At 41.7% G+C, this 25013-nt stretch overlaps 1 long non-coding RNA gene and 1 pseudogene across 2 annotated transcripts; both read right to left on the reverse strand.

Moving 5' to 3' along the window:
* Positions 1 to 389: 389 nt before the first annotated feature.
* Positions 390 to 24966, reverse strand: LOC137777881 (uncharacterized). 2 transcript variants are annotated; one of them, XR_011076663.1, is made up of 4 exons: positions 24841 to 24966; positions 24276 to 24415; positions 3004 to 3166; positions 390 to 540 (listed from the first exon to the last, which is right to left on the reverse strand). It is a non-coding gene; the product is annotated as an uncharacterized lncRNA (long non-coding RNA). The 2 variants fall into 2 exon arrangements; XR_011076662.1 differs by having other exon boundaries at positions 24708 to 24941.
* LOC137777799 (ubiquitin-fold modifier 1 pseudogene) lies at positions 19098 to 19490 on the reverse strand (annotated as a pseudogene).
* Positions 24967 to 25013: the final 47 nt, after the last annotated feature.

Here is a 25013-nt window from a genome sequence, read left to right on the forward strand (position 1 = left end):
GACCCAAGGTAAAATGAGATGGACTGTAGATCAGTGAATTTCAAGTGGGAGGGATAAGAGCTTTTTCAAACTACACAGTGCCCCTCTGCCCATCCCTATCCATCGCAGCATTTGAGAATCACTGCTGTAAGGGAGTCTTAATAGGAGATTAGAACCTGGAGACCAAGCTCCATGTACATTTCTGTCACCAGCTCCCCAGCTGTTCTGTGATCCTGGTTCTTCACCTAGTCAATACACTAATCTGTTCATCTGCATATTTTGAATTTAAATAAATAAAAATTTAAAGTGATTTAAATCCCAAAGAATGAAATATGTAATGAAAAAGCTATCATAGGCAAAAATATATTTAGACTGCCTACTATACTTACCTCCAAAACAGCAAAGTTGGTTGAACTGGGTTCTTTCAGTAAGTCTTGTTTCCCCCTCAACGAAGCAGACATTCAATTGTAGCTAAAGAATCCAGTTTCAAAATGATGCCCGTTCATTCCCTGGGATGCAATTTAGGTGTATTATCCAAACTCCAGAGGCAGATCCCTTTATCTAGATGAATGACAGAGCGCTGACAGGACCCAGCAGAGCCAGGCAGTTACAGACCCACCGGGGGTAAGTATGTGGCTTGGAGACCTGTATGAGATGTCTCAGAGAGCCCTTGGATTTGGTACTTCCCACCGGTTACCTGAGCTCATCTCATTCCTGGCTAAAGGCATTTTCTCCTTAGCTTTCTCTAAAAGTCTCACCTTGCCCTGCCTCCCCCTCTGCTTTAGTTCTAAAAACCCTTGTTCTCCCAAGTGTCCTAGGAGGCAATAGCTCTTGTCTGGCCCCTCTGGTCCCTGTTCCCCTCTTGGACCTACCTACCTCTGTGGTTAGCAAAACCTAATGTATTTATTACCTGGCCATTAACAGAAAAAATCTGTCAACCCGTGGACTAAAGTACCCATGGCTCCTCTGTTTGGGGATGCGTCAGCAGAATCACTCCTGGCCTCTCATCTTCCCCTCACTCAACATCCCCTCAGGAAGTCTTGTGAATTATATGACTGTTGAACTTGGGAGAAGGAACTGAGCTTAGATCAGCCCTTCTCTTCTCAGAGCTAGCCTGTCTGGTCCACTCTCTGCCATGCAGTACGGGGCCAACAAGTCACTCTGCTCTAGAACTTTATCTCAGGGGTAGACTCACACTAACCCAAGCTCGCAGAGACTGCTATATAGCCAGAATACTAATTTATTCCATTTTAATGATAAATGCAACCAGCTAGCCAATGGGCCCCCACATCAGCAGATCAAGGCATTTGCTCCCTGTAGACAGGGAAAAAAGTGATTTAAATTCTGTATTTAGAGCGTCAAATCTGCGTAAGGAGAAGTAGGGAGATGATTTATCAAAGGATACATTTGCCACAGAGACCTAAGAGCTCAAGTCCTTGGGCCAAGGCCCCTTCTCCCATGAACACTATTTGGGAAGCTGCTATCAACTTCTGGCTTCTTAGCTTGGGTTTTCTATGCTATAGGCTAACAGCAGCTCTGCCCACCGCCGCTGTTCATCCAGGTTTTCTCTAAACAATTACCTTTACACTTGTTAAATTAACAGTCACATTCTGGTGCTTGCCATCCTGAGATTACCCCCAAGTCACCTTGGCTGAATTTATAGGTGTTTCCAGTTACACACTGGTTATCTATCAGTTTACTCTTTCAGTTCACTTACCATATGTGTGTGTGTGTGTGTGCGTGTGCGTGTGTGTGTGTGTGTGTGTACCTTACCCATTTAACTCCCAGAAGGAAACCTCATTTCCTACTTCCAGTTTTCTTTGGAAGCCATTACCCCGTTTACTGCTAACAAAGGCATTTTTGAGCTCTTTGGAAAGAAAACTTTCAGTATAACTGTTTTTATTATACTTTAAAACTTAACTACCTGAATTCAAGCACGTAAGCAGTTTTTGCTGATCTCATATTGCAATAATTTATGAGACTGAGCTAATGATGACAAATACCTTGTAAAGACTCTCAGTGTAACTCATCTGGTCTTTAACCACTGTTAGTCTTACGCAATAAACTCAACACATCTTTAAGATCTCTGATTTGTTTCCAAAGGAGGTGGATAAAAGTATTTGACTCTTAAGCAAAGAAATAGCTAGCTGGATGCCTTGGACAACCAGAAACAGTCTCAGCTCAGAACCAGTCTTTCCCCACTGTCTTCCTTTTTCTCCTCCCCAAACATCTCTCCTGTGTGAGGCACAGTTTGGGGCACTGTAGCTATAACCGTGAAAATATGACATAATAAATGATTCTTGACCTAACAGGGCTTATGTTCTAGTTGAGGGAGACAGACTATAAACAAACAAACAAACAAGAAAAATATCAGTAGCTAGTCAGTGCTACAGAAAAGAAAAATGTATAACGTAATAGATGGAGGCCATCAGTTTAAGCTAAGACCTGAACAAAAAGTAGGAGCCAATTATAGGAAAATGAGGGTAAAGAACATTACAGTATAGAAGGCCCGGGACAGGCCCAAAAGGAGGAGTAGGCTTGGTGAGCGAGGGAAGAGAAAGAAGGCTAGAGGGTGGCTGGCAGGGAGGAGAGCAGGAATAAGAGTAAGTCTTCCATCCACAGCACGGGATGTGGAATGTGCGCAGGGGCAAATACCCGATAATTTCCTCATTTAGAGGGACTGTGGAAACTGTAACATGTTTTTTTTCCCTGCCTCATGTTTTTGTTCTATTTCAAAAATATGTAATAAGGAAAGGTGGGTGTGTAATATGGGTTGGTTCAGTCTCCATAGCATTGTCTCTGGCCAAACTCACCTGTAAGTCTTTTCCAGATTTACCAGGTGATACTATGCTCCAAATCAATCAAATGACGTATGAGAAGAGCAAAAGGGCAAGGCTGTTAAAAATTCATCACCATGCCCCTCAAGATCTCGGAGGTCACAGGTGTTTAAAAGCCAAGGAAGGAAGACTAAGGCCCAAGTGAATAACTTTTTATGAATTGTTCTATTAAATTTGATAAACTTACCCCTTTGGAGGGATGGAGGTGTCAGGATTCTGGGTCTCAAAATGTGTCTTCCAGCTCAGTGATACTAAGGAAAGGATAAATCAGGCCTCAAAATGTACATTGGCCCTGAAGTTTGCACGTTCATAAAGTCATTGTTCTCAGTTTGTTCGGGAGAGAGCTGGCTCTGTGGAATTGATTCACATTAATCAGAGTTATAGTAGACTAATTAATAAAGTACAATGCCATTTATTCATTACCTATGAGAGTTACAACTACTGACTGAAATTCATGTTTTTGGTCAGCACACACTCTGGCTGGTAGGAAAACATATTTAAGAAATCAGATTAAAGTCAGACGGTTAAATGTTAAATATGGAAGTTGAACAAATCAAGTTGGATGTTTGGAAAGGCTGTATTCATTAAGCAGTCTTTCTTTTCATTGCAAGGACATACAGTCCCGGGTGGGCAAATGATCTACTATTCAGCTGGACAGGGAAGGCCAGTGCTGGAGAAACATTGGCAAATTTTTACTCCTAGTCTCTCCTTTTTTCTAGAACTGGGTCACTGATTCCCAGAGGGTGGTCTGAAGGTCACCTACAGTAAATGTTCCTCGGGTATTTATTAAAAATGCATTTTTTCAGGCCCCGTCCCACACTTCTGAATCAAGATCTATGGTGTTGGGCTGGGAATATTGATTTAAATTATTTTTCTGGGGAACTGTAAGCACACCAAAGTTTGTTTTTCTTTTTTTTTGTTGTTTTTTTTTGTTGTTAAACAAATTTTTTTTTTTTAATTTTTATTTATTTGTTCATTTATTTATGGCTTGTGTTGGGTCTTCGTTTCTGTGCGAGGGCTTTCTCTAGTTGCGGCAAGCGGGGGCCACTCTTCATCACGGTGTGCGGGCCTCTCACTATCGCGGCCTCTCTTGTTGCGGAGCACAGGCTCCAGACGCACAGGCTCGGTAGCTGTGGCTCACGGGCCTAGTTGCTCCGCAGCATGTGGGATTCTCCCAGACCAGGGCTCGAACCCGTGTCCCCTGCATTGGCAGGCAGATTCTCAACCACTGCGCCACCAGGGAAGCCCCGGGTTTTTTATTTAATTAATTAATTAATTAATTAATTTTAAAAAACAAATTATTTGCACTGTTTTTTTGTTTTAAATTTATTTATTATTTATTTTTGGCTGTGTTGGGTCTTCGTTTCTGTGTGAGGGCTTTCTCTAGTTGCGGCAAGCGGGGGCCACTCTTCATCGCGATGCGCGGGCCTCTCACTATCGCGGCCTCTCTTGTTGCGGAGCACAGGCTCCAGACGCGCAGGCTCAGTAGTTGTGGCTCACGGGCCTAGTTGCTCCAGGCATGTGGGATCTTCCCAGACCAGGGCTCGAACCCGCATCCCCTGCATTGGCAGGCAGATTCTCAATCACTGCGCCACCAGGGAAGCCCCGTTTTTTTTTTAAATTTATTTTATTAAAAAATTCTTTTTTGAGTGCGTTGGGTCTTCGTTGCTGCGTGTGGGCTTTCTCCAGTTGCGGCAAGAGGGTTTCTAATTGCAGTGGCTTCTCTAGTTGCAGAGCACAGGCTCTAGGCGTGAGGGCTTCAGTAGTTGTGGCACACAGGGTCAGTAGTTGCAGCTCACGGGCTCTAGAGTGCAGGCTCAGTAGTTGTGGTGCACGGGCTTAGTTGCTCCGCGACACATGGGATCTTCCCGGACCAGGGCTTGAACCCATGTCCCCCGCATTGGCAGGCGGATTCTTTACTTATTATTTTTTTATATTTTATTTATTTATTTATTTTTGGCTGAGTTGGGTCTTTGTTGCTGTGTGTGGGCTTTCTCTAGTTGTGGTGAGCGGGGGCTACTCTTCGTTGGGGTGCGCGGGCTTCTCATTGCGGTGGCTTCTCTTGTTGTGGAGCATGGGCTCTAGGCGCACGGGCTTCAGTAGTTGTGGCTCGCGAGCTCTAGAGTGCAGGCTCAGTAGTTGTGGCTCATGGGCTTAGTTGCTCCGCAGCATGTGGGATCTTCCCGGACCAGGGCTGGAACCTGTGTGCCCTGCACTGGCAGGCAGATTCTTAACCACTGTGCCACCAGGGTAGTCCCTCAATATCTTGTAATAACCTATAACCTGAATTTAGAAGGGAAAACTCAACAACATTGCCGAATGATAGCCCAGTTTCACAGGGTCGCTTCCTTGACTTTATAACGAGCAGTATTTTCATTCATCATTATTATGGTGACTCATTTTCTCATCTAATAAATGATGGCTCTTTCATTTCCTTCATAAATGTTGATGAATTTGTTTCAATATCATCATCAGTACTTATTCTTGTAAAAATCTGTTCAGCAGTTCTAAAGGAAGCATATTCTGCTGGAACATATGATACTCCAAACTCCGGAACTCCACACTCCAGAGGCCCTCCTTTGGACATGCTCGGCAGGTGGATTCTTAACCACTGCGCCACCAGGGAAGTCCCCACACCAAAGTTTTGAAAGCCGCTGCTAAGCTATATAACCTTAGGCAAGTTAGTCACTTAACTTCTCCAAGCCTTAGTTTGTTTGTCTGTAAAACAGGGATAATAATAGGTCTTATCTTCCTGGGCTACTACAGGGATCAACTGAGTCAAGACATGTAAAGCCCTTAGAAAAGTGTCTGGCACCTAGTAAGCCCTCAATACCTGTTTCCTGTCATTATTATTACCACCATTATTGTCATCATCTTCATTGTCATTATTTGGCCCACCGCATTCTTGTTTGCTCACAGATTTGATTTTTTTAATTAAGCAAAGCCAAGTTTATTGGTTACTGTAGGAAGGGAGACCATACCCTTGACAGAGTCTTAGTAGCATCTCCCAGATTGTTTTTCATTGATGACATTTCGGGGTTTCTGCTTCTTAAGGCTGGAAAAGATGGTATCCTAAGCCATTTCTAAATCATGCAACAGGATGGATTTATTTTTAGGAAAGTTTCTAATGGCATCCACAGTGTTTGAATTAAAGCTTACTTTTGATCTCAGAGTTTGGCACATCCTTGCCCCTGCCTTAAAAGTCAGGTTGCATCTTACTTTGGGGCTAAAAGTTCTGTCTACTGACAACAGCAACATATCAAGTTTTTTAAAGTCATTTCTTTAAAAGTTGTCACTTGTTATGAATTACCCTTATATTTACACCTTCCTTTAAAAAATGAACACAATGGGGACTTCCTTGGTGGTCCAGTGGTTAAGACTCTGTGCTTCCACTGCAGGGGGCATGGGTTCGATCCCTGGTCAGGGAACTAAGATTCCCGCATCCATGTGGCCGGGAAAAAAAAAAAAAGAAGAACACAATGTAGAAATAGAGTTCTCTCGACTAGTGTTGGTTGAGTGATGGTGATTCTAATTAAATCGGGTGAAATCTTGGAGGTACCATGCTAGTATGTTTGGCACTAGAGTACCACATACCAACCATGTTTGGTAACTTGTCAGTGTGCAAGTAGAACTTAGAGCAGCACCATTCCTATTAACCCTTTCTTCTCTGAATACTTCAGAGTATTCAGAGTGGGTTATAACTGTTAATTAAGCCTCAAAACATCTCTGTGACACGGATAATTACACTAGTCATTCCTACATTTTAGACGGGCACATTACAGGAGGAAGAGGTTAAGTGAAGCTAATTCTTCCAGTTAGGCTAATTCAGCAGCAAAACCACTCAGGGAATGTTTAAGCGTTGCAATCTAAATAGTTCTGCAACTGGTTTCCTTAAGTATAACATTTAAAACTGAGTTGTAATAGTACTGGAAGTCCTAGCCACATCAATCAGACAAGAAAAAGAAATAAAACATATCCAAATTGGAAGGGAAGAGGTAAAATTGTCATTCTTTGCAGACGACATGACATTCTAAATAGAAAACCCTAAAGGCTCCACATAAAAACTGTTCGAACTAATAAATGAATTCAGCAAGGTAGCAGGATACAAGATTAATATATAGAAAAGTGTTGCATTTCTTTACACTAACAATGAAATATCAGAAAGAGAAAGTTCAAAAACAATACCATTTAAAATCACCGCAAAAAACAAACAAGCAAACAAAAAACCTAGGAATAAACCTAACCAAGGAGGTGAAAGACATATGATTAAAACTATAAAACATTGATAAAGGAAACTGAAGATGATTCAAAGAAATGGAAAGATATCCCGTGCTCATGGATTAGAAGAATTAATATTGTTAAAATGGCCATACTGCCCAAAACAATCAACAGATTTAATGCGATCCCTATCAAAGTATCCATAATATTTTTCACAGAACTAGAACAAACAATCCTAAAATTTATATGGAACCACAAAAGACCCAGAATTGCCAAAGCAATCCTGAGGAAAAAGAACAAAGCTGGAGGCATAACCCTCCAGGCTTCAGACAATACTACAAAGCTACAGTAAGTAAGATGTTACGGAAAAAGCCAAAAGAACTTTTTGGCCAACCCAATATATACAATGGAATATTACTCAGCCACATAAAAATAATGAAATATTGCCATTTGCAGCAACACGGATGGACCTAGAGAATATCATACTATTTGAAGTAAGTCAGACAGAGATAAACAAATATTACATGATATCACTTTTATGTGGAATCTAAAAAATAATACAAATGAACCTATATACAAAACAGAAATATTATATGATATCACTTTTATGTAAAATCTAAAAAACAATACAAATGAATTTATATACAAAACAGAAACAGACTCAAAGACGTAGAAAACAAACTTATGGTTACCAAAGGTGGGGGGTGGATAAACTCAGAGTATGTAATTAACAAACTACTATACATAAAATAGATAAGCAACGAGGATTTACTGTATAACACAGGGAACAATATTCAATATCTTATAATAACCTATAATGGGAAATAATCTGAAAAATATATGTATATAACTGAATCACTTTACTGTACACCTGAAACTAACACAATATTATAAATCAACCATACTTCAATTAAAAAAGATAAAATAGGGCTTCCCTGCTGGCGCAGTGGTGGAGAATCTGCCTGCCAATGCAGGGGACACGGGTTCGAGCCCTGGTCTGGGAAGATCCCACGTGCTGCGGAGCAACCAGGCCCGTGAGCCACAACTACTGAGCCTGCGCGTCTGGAGCTTGTGCTCCACAACAAGAGAGGCCACGATAGTGAGAGGCCCGCGCACCGCGATGAAGAGTGGCCCCCGCTCGCCGCAACTGGAGAGAGCCCTTGCACAGAAACGAAGACGCAACACAGCCAAAAATAAATAAATAAATAAATTAATTAATTAATTAAAGGAATTCCTTTTAAAAAAAAAAAGATAAAATAGAGTTGTTGGGAAATGAATACATCTTGCAAAAGCAAAAATTGAGTCTAACCTGGTGAAGAAAAAAGGAAGGTATACCCTGGGTTTAGCCAGGGCTTAACTACTCTGACTTCCTTTATGTCCAGTCTCCCAGTGCTGGACCTCTCCCCTTCTAATCAATATGGATTCTTGTCCCTCCCCTCTCATTTCCACTCACCAGTAAACTGTGACTCTACACTACCCACTGATCTGCAGTGGAGGAAACAGCCTGAGTTACTGATGGCAGGCATGGCTCAAACAGCTTGCTGAGAGTGAGCCATGCCTACCAGACCCACAGCGCTCCACTTGGCTCTCCCCCATTTCACTCACGTGCTGGTTTCTGCTAAACATAGCCCAGTTCCCAGGTCACCAGCTGGCAAAGCTCTGAACTATTTTTAGCTAGGTCCAGGGCTCAGGGCACTAAATCTGGATAGGAAGCTGAGATACCATTCTAGCTTTTAAAAATAATAACTTCTATTTTTCTCTCGTTACGATTTATCATGACTTCATTTTAGACTTTCTGGAAAATATAGCTGAGGAAAAGGTGAGAACATTTAAAACACATAGCACAAAAAAGAAAATTAAAATTTTCTTTAATTTTAGGGTAATACTCTTCATTGAGGTGCTATATCTCTATCTATCTATCTATATAGTAAAGCATACTAATCTTAAATACACATTTTGATACACTGTGTAAGTATATACTTGTTTAACCCAAACCTAGATCATCATAATGGATATTCCAACACCCCAGAAAGTTCTCACTTGTCCTTTCCAGTCAATATCCTTATGCCCCAGAGGTATATCCTATCCTTACTTTTACCACTTTTGATTCGTTTTATCTGTTTTTGATTTTAATATAAATGGAATCATATGGTATATACTTTGGCAGCACCACATGCAGGATCCTAGTTCCCTGACCAGGGATCGAACCCATGCCTCCTCAGTGGAAACTCGGAGCCCTAACCACTGGACTACCAGGGAGTTCCCTAGTATATACTTTTTACGTTTTCCTTTTTTCACTCGTTATGTCTGTGAGATTCATGCATGTTGTCACATGTAGCAGTAGATTGTTGTTTCATCTGTTTTTGCTGTACAAAATTCCACCATGTGAATACACTACAATTTATTTATCACTTCTCCTGTTGAAGGATATTTAGTTTGTTTCCAAATTTTGGTTATTAAAAATAAAACTGTCATGAACATTTTGTTCGTGTCTTTTAGTGATCACATGCACCCATTTCTGTTGGGTATATACCTAGGAGTGGAATTGCTAAGTCATAGGGTAGCCTTAGATCTGGCTTTTATAAATGTGCCAGTTTTCCAAACCAATTCTACCAAATTTACATTCCCAAGAGCAATGTGTGAGAGTTCCAAAACATACCTTCACTTGATAATTTCAAATCTTTTAAATTTTAACTATCCTAAAGCGTATGAGTTGGGGACTTCCCTGGTGGAGCAGTGGTTAAGAATCTGCCTGCCAATGTAGGGGACACGGGTTCGAGCCCTGGTCCAGGAAGATCCCACATGCCGCAGAACAACTAAGCCTGTGCGTGTGCCACAACTACCGAGCCTGCACTCTGGAGCCCGCAAGCCACAACTACTGAGCCCGCGTGCCACAACTACTAAAGCCTGCAGGCCTAGAGCCCATGCTGCACAACAAGAGAAGCCACCGCAATAAAAAGCCTGCTCCCAGCAATGAAGAGTAGCCCCCGCTCGCCGCAACTAGAGAAAGCCCGCGCACAGCAACAAAGACCCAAGGCAGCCAAAAGTAAATAAATAAATAAATTAAATAAATAAAGAGGATGAGTTGGTATCTCATTGTGGTTTTCACTTGCATTTCCCTGGTGACTAATGATGTTAAGTACTTTTTCAGACACTTACTGGACATTTGGACAATCTTTTCTATGAAATGCTTCTTCAAATCTTTTGCCCATTTTAAAAATTGGGTTGCCTTTCTTCTTATTGGTTTATAGGATTCGAGTTATTTGTGGGACCCTCAGATTCCTCATCTATAAGAAGAATAAGGACCATGACATTAAAGTTCTTCCAAGCTCCAACAGTCTACTATTTTACTCAATGGATGCTTTTGGTAGAGACAAAATAGATGAGTTCAAATAAACAAAACACATCAGAACACAAAATATATACTTAAAGGAAAACACAGAATGAAGAAAATACATGTGCTCAATATACATAAATAGGATCTTCCCATCCAAAATATATTGATAAAAATTGATATAAATATATAGATCCAAAAATGTATGGTCAATATCCAACTGTATTCCATAAGTAATTAAGGAAAATGAACCAGAAGTTTGCACATCTGATTATAAATGTAGTAAATCACTATCTGGAAAAATGGAGAGGCTTGTTAAAAATGCGAATTAAGGGCTTCCTCGGTGGCGCAGTGGTTAAGAATCTGCCTGCCAATGCAGGGGACCCGGGTTCGAGCCCCGGTCCGGGAAGATCCCACATGCCACAGAGCAACTAAGCCTGGGCGCCACACTACTGAGCCCGCATGCTGCAACTACCAAAGCCCGCACGCCTAGAGCCCGTGCTTTGCAACGAGAGAAGCCACCGCAATGAGAAGCCCACGCACCACAAGGAAGAGTAGCCCCCACTTGCCACAACTAGAGAAAGCCCGCACGCAGCAACGAAGACCCAACGCAGCCAAAAATAAATAAATAAATTAAAAGAGAAAAAATTAAGTAAAAGGGGGAATAATGTCTTTAAAAGGAGATTTACTTATGTCTTTGTTCAACAAACATTTGAAAGACTAGATCTCTAGTCTCTTCCATCAAGGAACTCAAACTTAGGGAGATAGATGTAATAATTATAGGCAATGTTTCTGGAGGGCTTCCTATGTAGGAGGTACTATTTAAGTGCTTCAGATGTATTAACTCTTTTTTTTTAATAAATTTATTTATTTTATTTATTTTTATTTTTGGCTGCATTGGGTCTTCACTGTTGCGCGCGGGCTTTCTCTAGTTGTGGTGAGCGGGGGCTACTCTTGGTTGCCGTGCAAGGGCTTCTCATTGCGGTGGCTTCTCTTGTTGCGGAGCACGGGCTCTAAGAGTGCGGGCTTCAGTAGTTGTGGCCCATGGGCTTAGTTGCTCCGCGGCATGTGGGATCTTCCCGGACCAGGGCTCAAACCTGTGTCCCCTGCGTTAGCAGGCAGGTTCTTAACCACTGTGCCACCAGGGAAGCCCAGATGTGTTAACTCTTAATACTCATGACAACCCTGTGAGGTGGATATTATTATTGTCCCTGAAGCACAACGATGAAATAGCTTGCTCAAGGTCATGGCATTCCAGTTTGGGGAAGTATCATCGTTTATTTAATTAATCCCTAATCATTAGGCCCAACTGATAAGTAACAGGGCTGGGATTAGGATGGAGGTTGGGTGGCTCCAGAGACTGAGCTCTGAACCCCTGCACCAAATACCTTGCTCTTTTTATACACAAATAATGGGAGAAAAGTATCAGTAGGTACAAACTACCATGGGAGCACAAGGAATAAAACAGTAGACTTGTCAGGGGTGAAGGATGGAGGGTGGGGCCAAAGATGGGGGTAAATCAGGGAGCAGAGTTTACAGAAAAGTAGGCAGAGGCAACGTGGACTATGCAAGACCTGCTCAGGTGTTTAGATTTTACACTGAAGATGATGTGGCCTGAAGGATATAAGAGTATAGGCTGGAGGATGGGAGGACCGGTTGGGAGGTTTCTAAAACTGTCCCAATGAAAGGAAAGGAACATCTGAACATAGGCAGAACCAGTGAAGAGGAAGAAGAAGAACCAAATGACCAGAGTGTGTACTCCACCAACACAGAGAAATGTGTGTATGGAATAAGCAGGCTGGGGGAGAGGGAAAGCGGGCCAAAGATTACAAAATGACATATAGAGTACTGATAACTTCTGAAAATGTGTAGGCACACACACTGAACTCCCAGGGTGCAAACAGAGGGAGAGAATGAACCCAGACTGACGGCTCAGCATGTTCTGAACTAGGTCCTCTATGAGTGTTACCTCATTTAGTGCTCCCAGCTCTGCCAGGCAGTATGATTCCTATTCTACTGGCAGGGATACTGAGAGCCCCAGAGTTTAGGTGAGCTGTCTGAGGGACATGGCTTGTCTGTGATGGAGCCACGGTGTGTGCCCTGGATTGTATGACCCCAAGTTCCTGCTCTTGCGACCCTACCATGGAATGTTCCTCATTCTAGTAGAAAACTTCATGAGCCATGACGTTTGGATCAGGACAATTGAGGGAGAAATTCAAACTAGGAAAACTAGTGTGTGGAATACTAGCTTGGAATCATCACCCTCCTTCATCCCCCTGTAAATCCTGTACCGCCAACTTCTGTTAACCCCGTCTCCAAGACAGTTCTAGATGTTTCCACATTTCCATTCCCAATGTCATCACCGTAGGACAGCCTGGGTCAGCCCAATCCTGCCCAGGCTCATTTACTTGAATGGCATTGTATCCTGCTCTTTCTCTGATCAAACCTTTTGAGAAGGAACTCTTCAAGACTTCCTAATGAAGTTGCTTCCTAAATGGTCTTCCTGTTCCCACTCTTGTTTTCCCCACCTTCTGAGGGATTAGGTCATGCCTCTGTTCTCAGCCCTCCATGGGCTCCCATCACACTAAATATAATCCAGTGTCCCCGGCATGGCTCACTCTCTTGGGACCTTCTCTGCTTCTGACTCCTTCTCTCAACCTCTCTGCCAAGGCTATTCTTCATCTATGTCAAGCATGTTTCCACCTCAGGGCCTTTACACGGTATTTCTCTCTGCTAGAAATAATCACCCCTCACCAACCTACTCTGAGATATTACATGGCCCTCACTCTCATTTTATTCAGATGGCTACTTATTTATCATGTTCTCAGAGATCCTCCCTGACCACCCCCTCTAAAAAAGCATTTTTCTTTATCCCCAACTTCTTACCCTGCTTTATGTTTCTTTATGACCCCTAGTATTACACAGGCACGCATGCACATTCCACCTCCTAGGAAACCAACTATTCTGCTTTGCCCAGGGGGTTCCTGGGCCAAGGCACTTTCAGTGTTAAAACCGCAGAAAGTTGGGACTTCCCTGGCAGTCCAGTGGTTAAGAATCCACCTTCCAATGCAGGGGATGCGGGTTCGATCCCTGGTCAGGGAACTAAGATCCCACATGCCACGGGGCTACTGAGCCCACACGTCACAACTAGAGAGAAACCTGCGCGCTGCAACGAAAGATCCTGTGTGCCGCAACCAAGACCTGACACAGCCAAAAATAAGTAAACAAATAAATTTTAAAAAATAAATAAAATGTTAACCCCCCCCCCCCCACCAAAAAACAGAAAGTTCCAGGCAAACTGGGATGGACTGACCACCCTACAGTTCCTCTACCAGAATACAAACTTGATGAGCAAAAACTTTATTTTGTTCTCTGCTGTATCCCCAGCACATAACACAGTGCCTGGCACAGAGTAGGTGTTCAATAGATAATCACTGAATGAGAATACATGAACAGTTTCCTGTTTCAAACAGCATCAGGTTTAAACTCTCCTGCCCAGCATTCCAGTTCCTCCTTGACTGCTCATCTTAATCACCCCACCCTATTTCCTACCACTCCCTGTGTACACCCTCTGCCCCAGGCATTCCAGGCTCCTTATACTTTTGCAAACTTCACCAGAAACAATCCCTTCACCCAAAGAGCCCTCCCCTGGATCTCCTACCTGAGCGTCTCTTTGTTATGTTTTGCTTTATCTTTTGAGATCTATGCCAGTGAAAAATGGAGGAGGGATGCATGGGTCCCTATCAGAATTCCCTAGGGCATTGTTTCAAAATACCTACTCCTCTACTCCCAGTGCTGAGAATTAGATAGGACTTCCTAAGGGGAGGAGGGGAAATCAAACATTGGTATTTTCCAAAAGTTCCCTAGATGATTCTGACAACACACACACAGACACTTTATGTGAAAGGCACTGATGTAAACCCCACAATGCTTCACAACCCAGCTCAAGCCCCCTCAGCTGCACCACTTGTATTATGGCCTTACCTGACCTCACTGTCCTCTCCCTCAGGAATTCTAAAAAGCTCAGGATCTGAACCATACTCCTGAGCACTACTCCTGCAGGGCTGGCATAAAATATGGACAAATCAGGGTTGCATAAGTGGGACTGTTGGCCTGGCCCAGGAGCTCTCTCAGGTGTGTGGGGCAGGCATTCCCCACCCTCCCCCTGGCTGTAGGTGTGAATGAACCCTCCTTCCCTCTCATTCCAGAAGTACCTGCCCTACTGAGAAATCACCCAGCTTCTGCCCACTCCCATCCTGCTTTGAGCAAGCTATCCCTGCCATCAAAGCAGATTACAGCCACTGCCAGGGCCCATCCTTCTCCTCACTTCCCACTTCCTCTCACAACAGTGTCCCAGAGCTGGTCCACCGAACCAGCCCCAATCTCTAAGTCGCGCTGCCTGCCTTTTTCAGCCAGGGCTCAGAAATCAGACCAACCTGGTGACTCACAGCAAGCCGAAGGCTTTTGAGTCTTCATTCCCACATCTATGAAAGGGAAGATACTGACCTCACAGGATTTTTAGAGGGATTAAATGTGATAGTCAGTAAAAATTCCCAGCACATGGTACACTTAGGAACCTCCTGCCAGAAGCCTTATTTCTGACAAAGGAGCAATGCCTGTCACCTGGACATTGGGACACTGGCTCTCCCAGCCAGGTTGGGTTCTGTCTTAACAGAAACATCACTACTAGAAGTAATCCAAGGTCACTAGAGTTTGGGATTACTCAGTCTCATTCTCTGGGTGGTTTGTGCCAACCTGGAGAGGAGTCTGAGGGGCTTCTTTTTGGCAACTAGAAAGTCATTCTTTGAGCTGGTGGCACTGTTAAACCACATATGAGCAAAACAGAAAACTGCTGTGCTGATCGTTGACCAGACTGCCCTGGTAGACCAGAGGATGAAAAATAGGATAAGGATGGGGTGGGGGTAAAGGGTTCTAGGGATTCCTGTGCAGGAAAGAGAGGCAGATGAAAAGAGTAGGTTCTTGAACAGCATGACGGCTTTCAAGTCAAAATCAGAGGGGAGGGGAGGGATCTGGGCTAAGAATCACTAGGTCTAGATTCAAGTCCTAGCTTTGCTATTAAGTCAGTGCAATGTACCCTTCCTAGACCTCAACTTCCTCAACCACAAAGGGAGTGAGATCAAAAGTAATTGCATCTTTTCTCTTAAAAGTTTCCAGCACACACATGTTCACTCCCTTTTTTTCCTCCTGCCCTTACATTCCCTATCCTTTGGTTTGGAGCCAACTCCTTCCTGGCAACCAAAACTCCAGACACCATGAACTGTCCTCAGCCACCCCACCCCTGACCCCCTTATGAGATCAGAGGTGTCAGAGCCTACCTCACTCTCCATGGCGCCCGTCCAGGCTTTGTCTACCATTTGGGGCCCAGGTCTGCCTGCAAATTAGAACTAGAATTGCTTCATGCCTATTGCTTCAGGTAGTGGAAAACACTGATAGATGTTTTCTGCCATGCCAAATTGGAATCCTCAATGGCTTTTCCCATAAACTCTGTTATACGTAATTGGTGTTTAGAGTCCATATTACCATGGATACTCTTCTACAGTTACATTAAGGATTAAATTGATTTTGCAGACGGATCTAGGATTTAACCACCACTTGTACCACAGTCTCTGTGGGAAAATATATTCTGTGTTCCAAACAATTGACCTTTTGGGGTTGATCCAGTTCCTAAGTTGGGGACAGCCTGTACAATATTATGTTACATTCTGGGTTTCATTTGTGTGTCCTAGGATCAAAGACTTGTTAGAGCTGGAAGAAACTTTGGAGATCATTAATGCAACTAATTTTGTAGGTAATTAAGCCAAGGTTCAGAAAGACAGAGAGATTTGTTTAAGGGTATTCAGCTACTTTGGTCTCCCACCTTCAAGCCAATGCTTTTCCCACTATCCAAATCATTTTGTGGTCATTTTCCCAAATAGCCATTAAACCACTTGAAAGTTGGGAAGATCATGTTTTCTTCAGTACAGAATCAAACATACTAAATATTTCATAAATAGTGAAACAATTCATTATTCACTTTGCTTTGGAGGTCTGTTCACTATAAGATGTCCTCAGATAACAAGTAACATTAGGGTATTTCAATTAAGAATGTATTTATAGTAGACTAGATTTGCTTTGAATCAAGATTTGAATAACTGAAAAATATTCTATTTAACCAGTGTTTCCTATATAAAAGGGTCTATTAGGGTTGATGTCACTCCAATAAATATTTTTCACAGCTCACAGACACATCTGGTTTTAGTTTTAGGAGATACATGCCATTAATTTTAATGTGGTCTTAGGGGAGAGCCACTCATTTTATAACTACATTAAAAAACTTAATAACCCTTTGTTTATTTACCAAAGCCAACTGAAACAGAGACTTATGAAACCATTCAGAAGCAAACCTTCTCCAATTGAAAACGTGACAAACATAATTTGGATATACTATATGAGGAGAGCCACTGTCATTAGAAACAAAACATTTAAACTGTTTTATTTGAAACAAACTTTCCCATTTGGTGTACTTTTCTTCACCAACAAACACATTGAGTTATTTCTTGAATATCTTTGAATGAGCAAGATAGGAGAGCACTGAAAGAGAAACAATCTCATGTAGGTAGATGACATGGTTTTATTGTAACAAACTAGGGAGTGACCTAAATAGACAGCCCTGTAATCTAATTACAAGAAAAAAAAAAAAAAAAGAAGAGCCACAGATCAACTCTTCAAAAATTAGTCATCCTTTGTGATAGCTGCCCATCCAACTTTGTCTTATAGTTAAGTTATACAGTTAACTCCTTCAATTACTAGGCATATATTTTATTTTATTTTTTTTATGGTATAAGAAAATGTATTTTCACAAGATATTAATTACGTACCAATAAAGCATTTAAACTAAATACAACACTTCAAAACATTCTGCACAAAGAAGTTACAGATCACATTTATTTAATAACAAAATGTCTAGTTTTTTAAGAAAATATTTTTTAAGAACTTACTGCAATAAAATTTTCCAACCAAAGAAAAAAATATTAAACAAATTATGGTACAAGACATCATAAAACTTATTAATGTAACAAATCAGGCAGAATTTTGTGCTAGAAACAGAATGGAGGATATCTAAATAAAACAAAAAATGGGTATTCATAAATTTCTGGTTAACTGAGGCTTAATGTTGTTAAAGACCGGGAGTCTTTAAGCATCAGACTTTGTTTATAAAAATAAAAAATTCCCCAAACATTAGCAACATACTACCTCAGCACAAGTTTTTTTCCCCTTTACAATTCAGAATGCTGCTGTTCATTTGTCAAGTATATGAACAATATCTAGTTATTTCATTAAACTTAACCAGTATTACCCTTCGGATACTGATTCTGTTGCATTATTTTTTTTCCCAATGAACCTAGAACCTATGCACACTTAGATAAAAATTGGTCTTAGAAATACTTTATTCATGAATAATTCTACACATATTCATTGAAAGCCTACATTTCCAGGCCTAGAAAGAGCAAGACAGACACCAGGCCTGCCTACAGAGAGCTTACCATCTAGAATACCGCAAGTCAAGCACTGGTTTTCAATCACTACGAGCCTTCATTTCACCTTTCAAGATGTGCACAGATATTGATGTCCTCTCTAAGGGCAAACAAAATCTTCCCTTATGCATATCATTCTTTAGATTCTCTACGGGGAATTTTGAAATCTGTATGTTGACAAGGCCTCTGCTTTGCTTTCTCTGATTGCCTTCTGCTCCTTATAACAATGTCAAGTATTTTATTTTCCTTTCAGTTCTTCCCAACATAGCCTCTGCAGTTTTGTCTATCCAGTTTGGCCTTTTCTGTGACACTCTGTTACAGCTTTCTGCTCCCCTTCATTTTTGTTTCTTTCCTTCTTACTAGAAGCCTGGTCATCTGGGCTTCCCCATCTTCCTTTCCTAGCTTCTTATTCATTCTAGTAACTAATCTTAACACTTCCTTAAATGTTGGGTCTTCAGTAAGTAGAATTAGTGAGCATTTCAGTTAGCATTTCCTTGAGCTCTGTTGTGAACATCACATCTTCTTTACAACAATACTTTCTCCCTGAACGTTATTTAGAAATATTATCCTAATATTCTAGGATATTAGGATTCCTGTTTTAAAGGTTTTTTAAAAAGAGATCAATAAAGGAATGCATAATTCAGCAACTGATGCTTCTACTTTAGTCTCAAACTCTTTGGCGTGGGATACCAATGTTACACATAAGGGGCTAGATCAAAAATTCAATTTTTGGCTCTTTGAATTTTAAATTAAAATTTATAAGAACTCAAGAAGTTTGAAACTTTAAAACAAGCTAAATGATAAAAAGGTAGTTATTCATTGATGTGATCCTTTATCATAAACGATATATAATGAAGAATTCAACTATTTTTGTGTCTGCAAGTCAGATGCTATCAAGCAAACTGCCACATATGGATTGATAATCTTTTTTACATTTTTAACTCAAAGACAAATAGGAAGATTCAGTAAATTTTAATTTTCCAAATGTTCTCAGAAAGAATGATCAGAAGCCTCCTCCAGTTATAAGACACAGGTGGATAATCCATTTACCCCCAATGAACTACCTGTGTGTGCTGTGAGGTAGTAATGTGATCTTCCCTGGTGATAACACCCTCAACAGAGAAGTGTCCCCTCTTCACATGAAGAGTGTGAATAACAACAAGGGACAGAGAGTCACCTTTCATTACTTCACCAACTATTGGTGTCTTCATAGGATTTCAAATGCCTGGCTCCAATTTTACAACAATAACAATACCAATATTTATTCTGGAAGGGGATTTTATGTTCCAAGCAGCAGATACTAACAACTTCCGACACAATCTCTAGGAATTATTCCCAGTTCTGAACCGTGCTTTAGAAAACCATTTCCAGCAGTCTGTGCAAGATTTATTCCTATTCCATCATTGGTAATAATTGCACCTGTTGCTGCAGGAACTTTAAATTCTTCTGCTGCAAACTTTAAGACTGCTGTAAAAGGTGTACTTTCAGGAACACTGAGTACTTTGTACGGCAGCTGCGGGTCCAACGTCAGTGTGATCTTAAAGGAAACCTTCGACATGGTGCAGCCGGTCTGGACAGAAACCCCACACTAACCTAGGCATTTATTTTGTGATCATTTTATCTTGAAGCATATACTAGAGAGTTTCCTTAAGAGACAATGTTCCACTGAGAGAGAGAGAGAGAGAGAGAGAGAGAGTTGGGGGTGTCAGAAGTGGGGGAAGGGGGAGGGTTTTGGCCAAGGGCAGGGGAAGAGGCATTTGGTTATACCTGGCTTTATAATTTGGGGGGCTAAAATGACTGAGGACATGCCTTATGGCTTAGCTGATCACTCTGGTGCTTGATTATTCTCTCATATGGGTATTGAAATGAAACCAAAAGTAAATCCTAAGCAAAATTCTTGGCCCTGCCTAGGTGTATACCAGGTCTGGCTCTGTACTGACAGGGGTGGCCTCCTACTGATGCATGTGTCCTTGTCTGGTTTCTCAGTATCCTTGAATTAAGCTGACTACAAAAGTCTATGACATTTGATATACGGAATGGCTGCCCTCAAGGTACATCTAGTAAAATTTAGAACTTACTGCCATTTAAGACTATTAAAGACTTGATTAAGAGGAATCATATTCATGAAAGGACAGCCTGATGAATGTTGATTCATTCATTTATAAGCTATCCTGGATTAGTCAAGGCAGCAAAGAGCTATATATCACTATCACAACCTTCACACTTGGCTACCTAAACCTATTCACTTTCACACCATATTGGCTATTGGCCAATATCAAGAGGCATATAAAACATCCCTATGAAAGTCTGTGCTAAAAGGAATCATGAGGCTGCTGTTCACTGTGTTCCAAAGTGCCTTCTTTGAGGACACTCCATAGGGACATCTTTCTGGTCTCAGCACAGTGATAGTTGGGTTCCTCTGAGCACTAGTCTGGCCCAGGTATTTCCTGTCAGTAAGTACAAATAAAATCATGATTTTATTAAGACCCTAAATCATGATTCCCCAAGTCCTTTACAATCAGGAAGTCCAGTTTCCCTCCACAGACATTTCTGGAATTACCCAAGGATATTAACATGCATGTTATGCCTCCCTAAGCCCAGTGGTATGCTGGTAAATGTTTAACAACCAGCTTCCTGGTGGAAAAAGCTGATAGATTTGTAACATGTGCTAATTTCCTTGGTATAAATACTCCTCTCACTATGGCCAATATAATATCACTGAAGGTACAGTTGGAAAGAGATGCATAGCAGCATTTCATTATATAGCATTTCCACCAAACAGATACATGTTAACAACCTTTAGACTATACATAATAGTAAAATGTAGCAACATAAATAGACTGTGATGAGTCTTGAGCAATAATTACCTCTGTTTTTGTTATATGTATTTGTAAGTCTATATAATTTACTTTTTAAATAACGACTCTGTTTAACAACTGGCTTGCAAAATTCCCTGAAAGTTTAACAACTGGCTCTCATGATCCAGTGTAAGCTGGCTCCCACACACCACTATCTAAAGCCACACTGGGTTGGGAGTCTAGCTAATAGTTTGCCCTTTAGTCTGTTGGATTAACAATCCTGGTCTCATCAGGAGCAGGACCTTAGCCTGATCCTTTTCCTAAGTCTTGCCACATGTCCAGAAGGAGAGGGAGGCAGTTTCCTACATGCAATCAGAACCACTCCCTGCCAGTCCCCTGCTCTAAAGTCTGCTGGTCTCCAGGCTCAGGTGCTCTACAGAGCTGCTGCCCACCACACATTGGTGGTGTTCCACCCAATGTCTCCTACACCACTGGCAGCCTTCTCGTGTCTCTGCTTCCAAGCTGCTGACTTCCCTAACTGACAACCCCCATTCTGCCCATGGACCACTGCTCACACTCAGGCCAAGAACTTCCTGAGAGTCAGTATCTGCCAAGTGAGGCTTCTCTCTCTTTGGTACCCGCCTACCATTGAACCTCATCGTGGCTCTGACTGCCTCTATCGCTGCTGCTGCCTGCAGCACTGTCTCCTCTGCCCTCTGGATCTCCACCTCTTACCTCTTCCTCTGCCCTCAACCTCTTATCCACATTTTAAGGTCCAAATAAACTTTGAAAACTGAGATTCACATAAATGTGACATGAAAAATCACATAACAAAGTAGGATGAAATGGAAGTGAAGAATGATCCCAATTTTACAAAATGGGTATACATCTATCTATCTATTCCCTGCTTTTAGAAAGTTCGCTGTATGCAACTTTGCTTTTATGAAAGACCTACGTGAGTATATTTTTCCGCTAACCAAAAGAAATCCAAAGAGGATTTTCATTTTTACAAAAAAAGGCGAAAAGTAAAAATAGTGTTTAGCGTTAGTTCTGCAGCAAGCTATTACAGAGGAAATGCACACATCAAGCACCGCCAAGTTCCTTCTCTAGGAACTATACTCAGCATCTCAGCATCAGGCTGCCATAACTTTGAACTGTGTCTGTGAGCATCTGTGCTTTATCTCGATTTATTTTGTGCACCTGTTAGCAAGATGTGTCCTAGGGTAATTGCTTCTTTGCTTTATGACATTTCGCCTTATGAAAAGTTTCGTAAGAATGCTCTACTTTCAGATAGGGGAACTACACCATATATATGTCTATATAAATAAATATATTTATAATATAATTATATTATATATGATATAAAATATATAAATATGTATTCAGAAATAAAACAGAAAAGTGGTTATCTATGGCTGGTGAAATTATAGGTGATTTTTATATTTCTTCTTTGTTTTCCAATTTCCTTCAATAAATACATTTTATTCTGGGGGGGGGGAAAAAAGGCTGCTTTAATGGCAACTCTGACTTGAACTGATAATGAGGCAAAATGCAGTCTTTATTTACCTTACATGACATGGATATTCATATGATTTTCTTTAAAAAAAAAATTAATGCTTCAGTTTATAGTGAGCTGCCCCAGAAGCTGCTGGGGTGTTAAGTAATACATAGTATATACACTAAACTTCAAAATCTGAAGACGTCTGATTCTGAATTCTTATATAATATTTTTGGAGGGGGATCCCACAGGAAAGTTGGTTGGGCCCCTAGTTATAGAGCTCTTTCATTTTTATAATAGTCCCTTCTTACCCAGGATTCTAAGGCACTAGAAAACCTGGTGGGGTGGGGGTGAAGGGGCATGTCCATCTGCAGGCAGTACCAGACAGTACTCAGAACCACCCTCTGAGCTCTTCTGACTCCCAGAACTCTGCTGAGACCGGCCTCTCTCTGCCCTCCTCCACTTGGGGTGATTTTCTCTAAGATGCTCACTTTCTCTCCATGCAATCCAGTTTCCTTTGGGTGTCCCTTGTCCCTTAAATATATCTGCATATATATAAACCCTAATTGAGGACAAGGTTCAAAGTTTTTTCTCACGGGGTTCACGGGCCCCATGAAAATGGGAGGATAAGAAGACACCTATTTAAGTGTTCTAAACATTCTGTTACTCTTTTAGAGGCTCATGGAAGAGATTTGGGAAAGTGGCATCCAACTCCACAAGCTGGTCTATTCACGTCCCAGTTCCAGCTCAGCCAGAACACTTACTCCACTTGCTATTGATTGGTTGCAATTTTCCTTGGTTGGTAGAAAGCTTAGAATCATATTTGTGACTTATCCCTAGCAAACCACAGGACCTTACACCATGCATTTTACATACAATACTGCTGCTTTTATCTTATCTTTCCCACTCTTGGTTTTCTTTTGTGCTCTTTTTCTCTGTACATATTTTTAATTTATCCTACTGCATGTATTTACATAAGTTACTTTAAATCCCTTCTTCTGGAATAAAGCAGGGTATAAATAAATGGTCATTAACAAAAGAATTTGATGAGGATCCGTTTCTTCACCTCTAAAGGCCCTAAGATGAACTGGTGGCAATAAGAGTCTATGAAAACTACTCCAGACAGGATCACCATTATAGCTTGTCACCTGTTCTGTGTTCACCACCAATCCACAAGCTAAATCTTGAAATGGAGAGAAAGCTAGAAAAAAAGGGATCAGGAAATCCTATCTCTGTAAGTCAACTGAACCATCATAAAGCACTTAACTGGATAATGCTTTTTCCCCAAAAAAGCTATGATTTCTGTTCTCGACATTTATGTTGTAACACATGCATATTTAAGCATCTCAGTTCACATGCACTGAGAGGGAGTATATCACAATTGTTGAGTGCAGACTCTGGCACTAGATGCCTGGGTTTGAATCCCAGATCTGCCATTTACTTGGGGCTAGGTATTTAACCATTCTGTGCTTCAATAAATTTCACCTACAAAGTAGAGATAATAATAGTATCTAGGGCTTCCCTGGTGGCGCAGTGGTTAAGAATCCGCCTGCCAATGCAGGGGAGACGGGTTCGTGTCCCGGTCCGGGAAGATCCCACATGCCGCGGAGCGGCTAGGCCCGTGAGCCACAACTACTGAGCCTGCGCGTCTGGAGCCTGTGCTCCGCAACGGGAGAGGCCGCGACAGTGAGAGGCCCGCGCACCGCGATGAAGAGTGGCCCCCGCTCGCGGCAACTGCAGAGAGCCCTCGCACAGAAACGAAGACCCAACACAGCCAAAAATAAATAAATAAATAAATATTTATTTAAAACAAAAAATAATAGTACCTACCTCACAGGGCTGGTGTAAGGATTAAATAAAATAACATATGTACTATAACATTTAAAACAGTGCCAGAGCACATACAGGGATCTCAAAAATGTTAGCTATCATTAGTGGTATGTGAGTGGGAGAAGCACTACCTTGAGCTTGAGACAGCATCTTGTTTGTGAGTTTCTGGACAAACACCTGAGGAATGAGTGAAGACTTTTGTTTGGTCTGACCACTTCTGAGAACAGGCCAAAAACTCTGGCTTACCTAGATCCTTTGCGTGGCTACTCTTCCCCCTGCTTTTCTAGAGGCAGAATTCTGTGGTGGAAAGAAGAGGTGGGCAACCAACCTTCCTGAGCCTCCGCGTTTCTTTGTCCCTCTCTTCTACATACCAGATTCGGTGGGAGCTGCAGGCACAAAGATAAATTGGGTTTACCGTGTAGGAGCTCACGGTCGAGTGCAGGAGATAAATGCAAAAACAATTACAAGGTAGGATGATTAAGCAATATATAATGAATGTATTTTTCTTGTTGTTGTTCAAAATGCACTGTGGAAAAGCAGTATCCACAGAACGGAAGATGTAAGATATATGAAAGCACTCTATAGAAGGCAGACAACGGTACCCACGTAAAATATTATTGCTGACCCTCCCAGGGCCCACTTTAACTTATTTCATCCAGGGACACTTGGGCAACCAACCTTGTGGAACCGTAGGGTATAAAACCCCTTACATGCAACATCAAACTGTTCCAGCAGAGTAACGCCTTCTTGCTTTCCAAACGTGTAAACCCAGTTTCAAACATGGGTAACGCAGTCCGCATTTCCCTCTTACCGGGAACGAGGAATTGCTTGCAAAACCAGGGACTAAAACCAAGAAAAGAAAAGCAAGGCGGGAAGAACACAACCACGTCTGCTGAGCGCCCCGGACCCGGGCAGCTGGGAAGCGGGAAGGTCAGCGCTGCCTACGCGCGCTCTGCGTAATGGGCGCTTCCCCAGCGCAGCAAA

The sequence above is a fragment of the Eschrichtius robustus genome, chromosome 15 (assembly GCF_028021215.1).
Source record: "Eschrichtius robustus isolate mEscRob2 chromosome 15, mEscRob2.pri, whole genome shotgun sequence".
Classification (NCBI taxonomy): Eukaryota; Metazoa; Chordata; class Mammalia; order Artiodactyla; family Eschrichtiidae; genus Eschrichtius; species Eschrichtius robustus.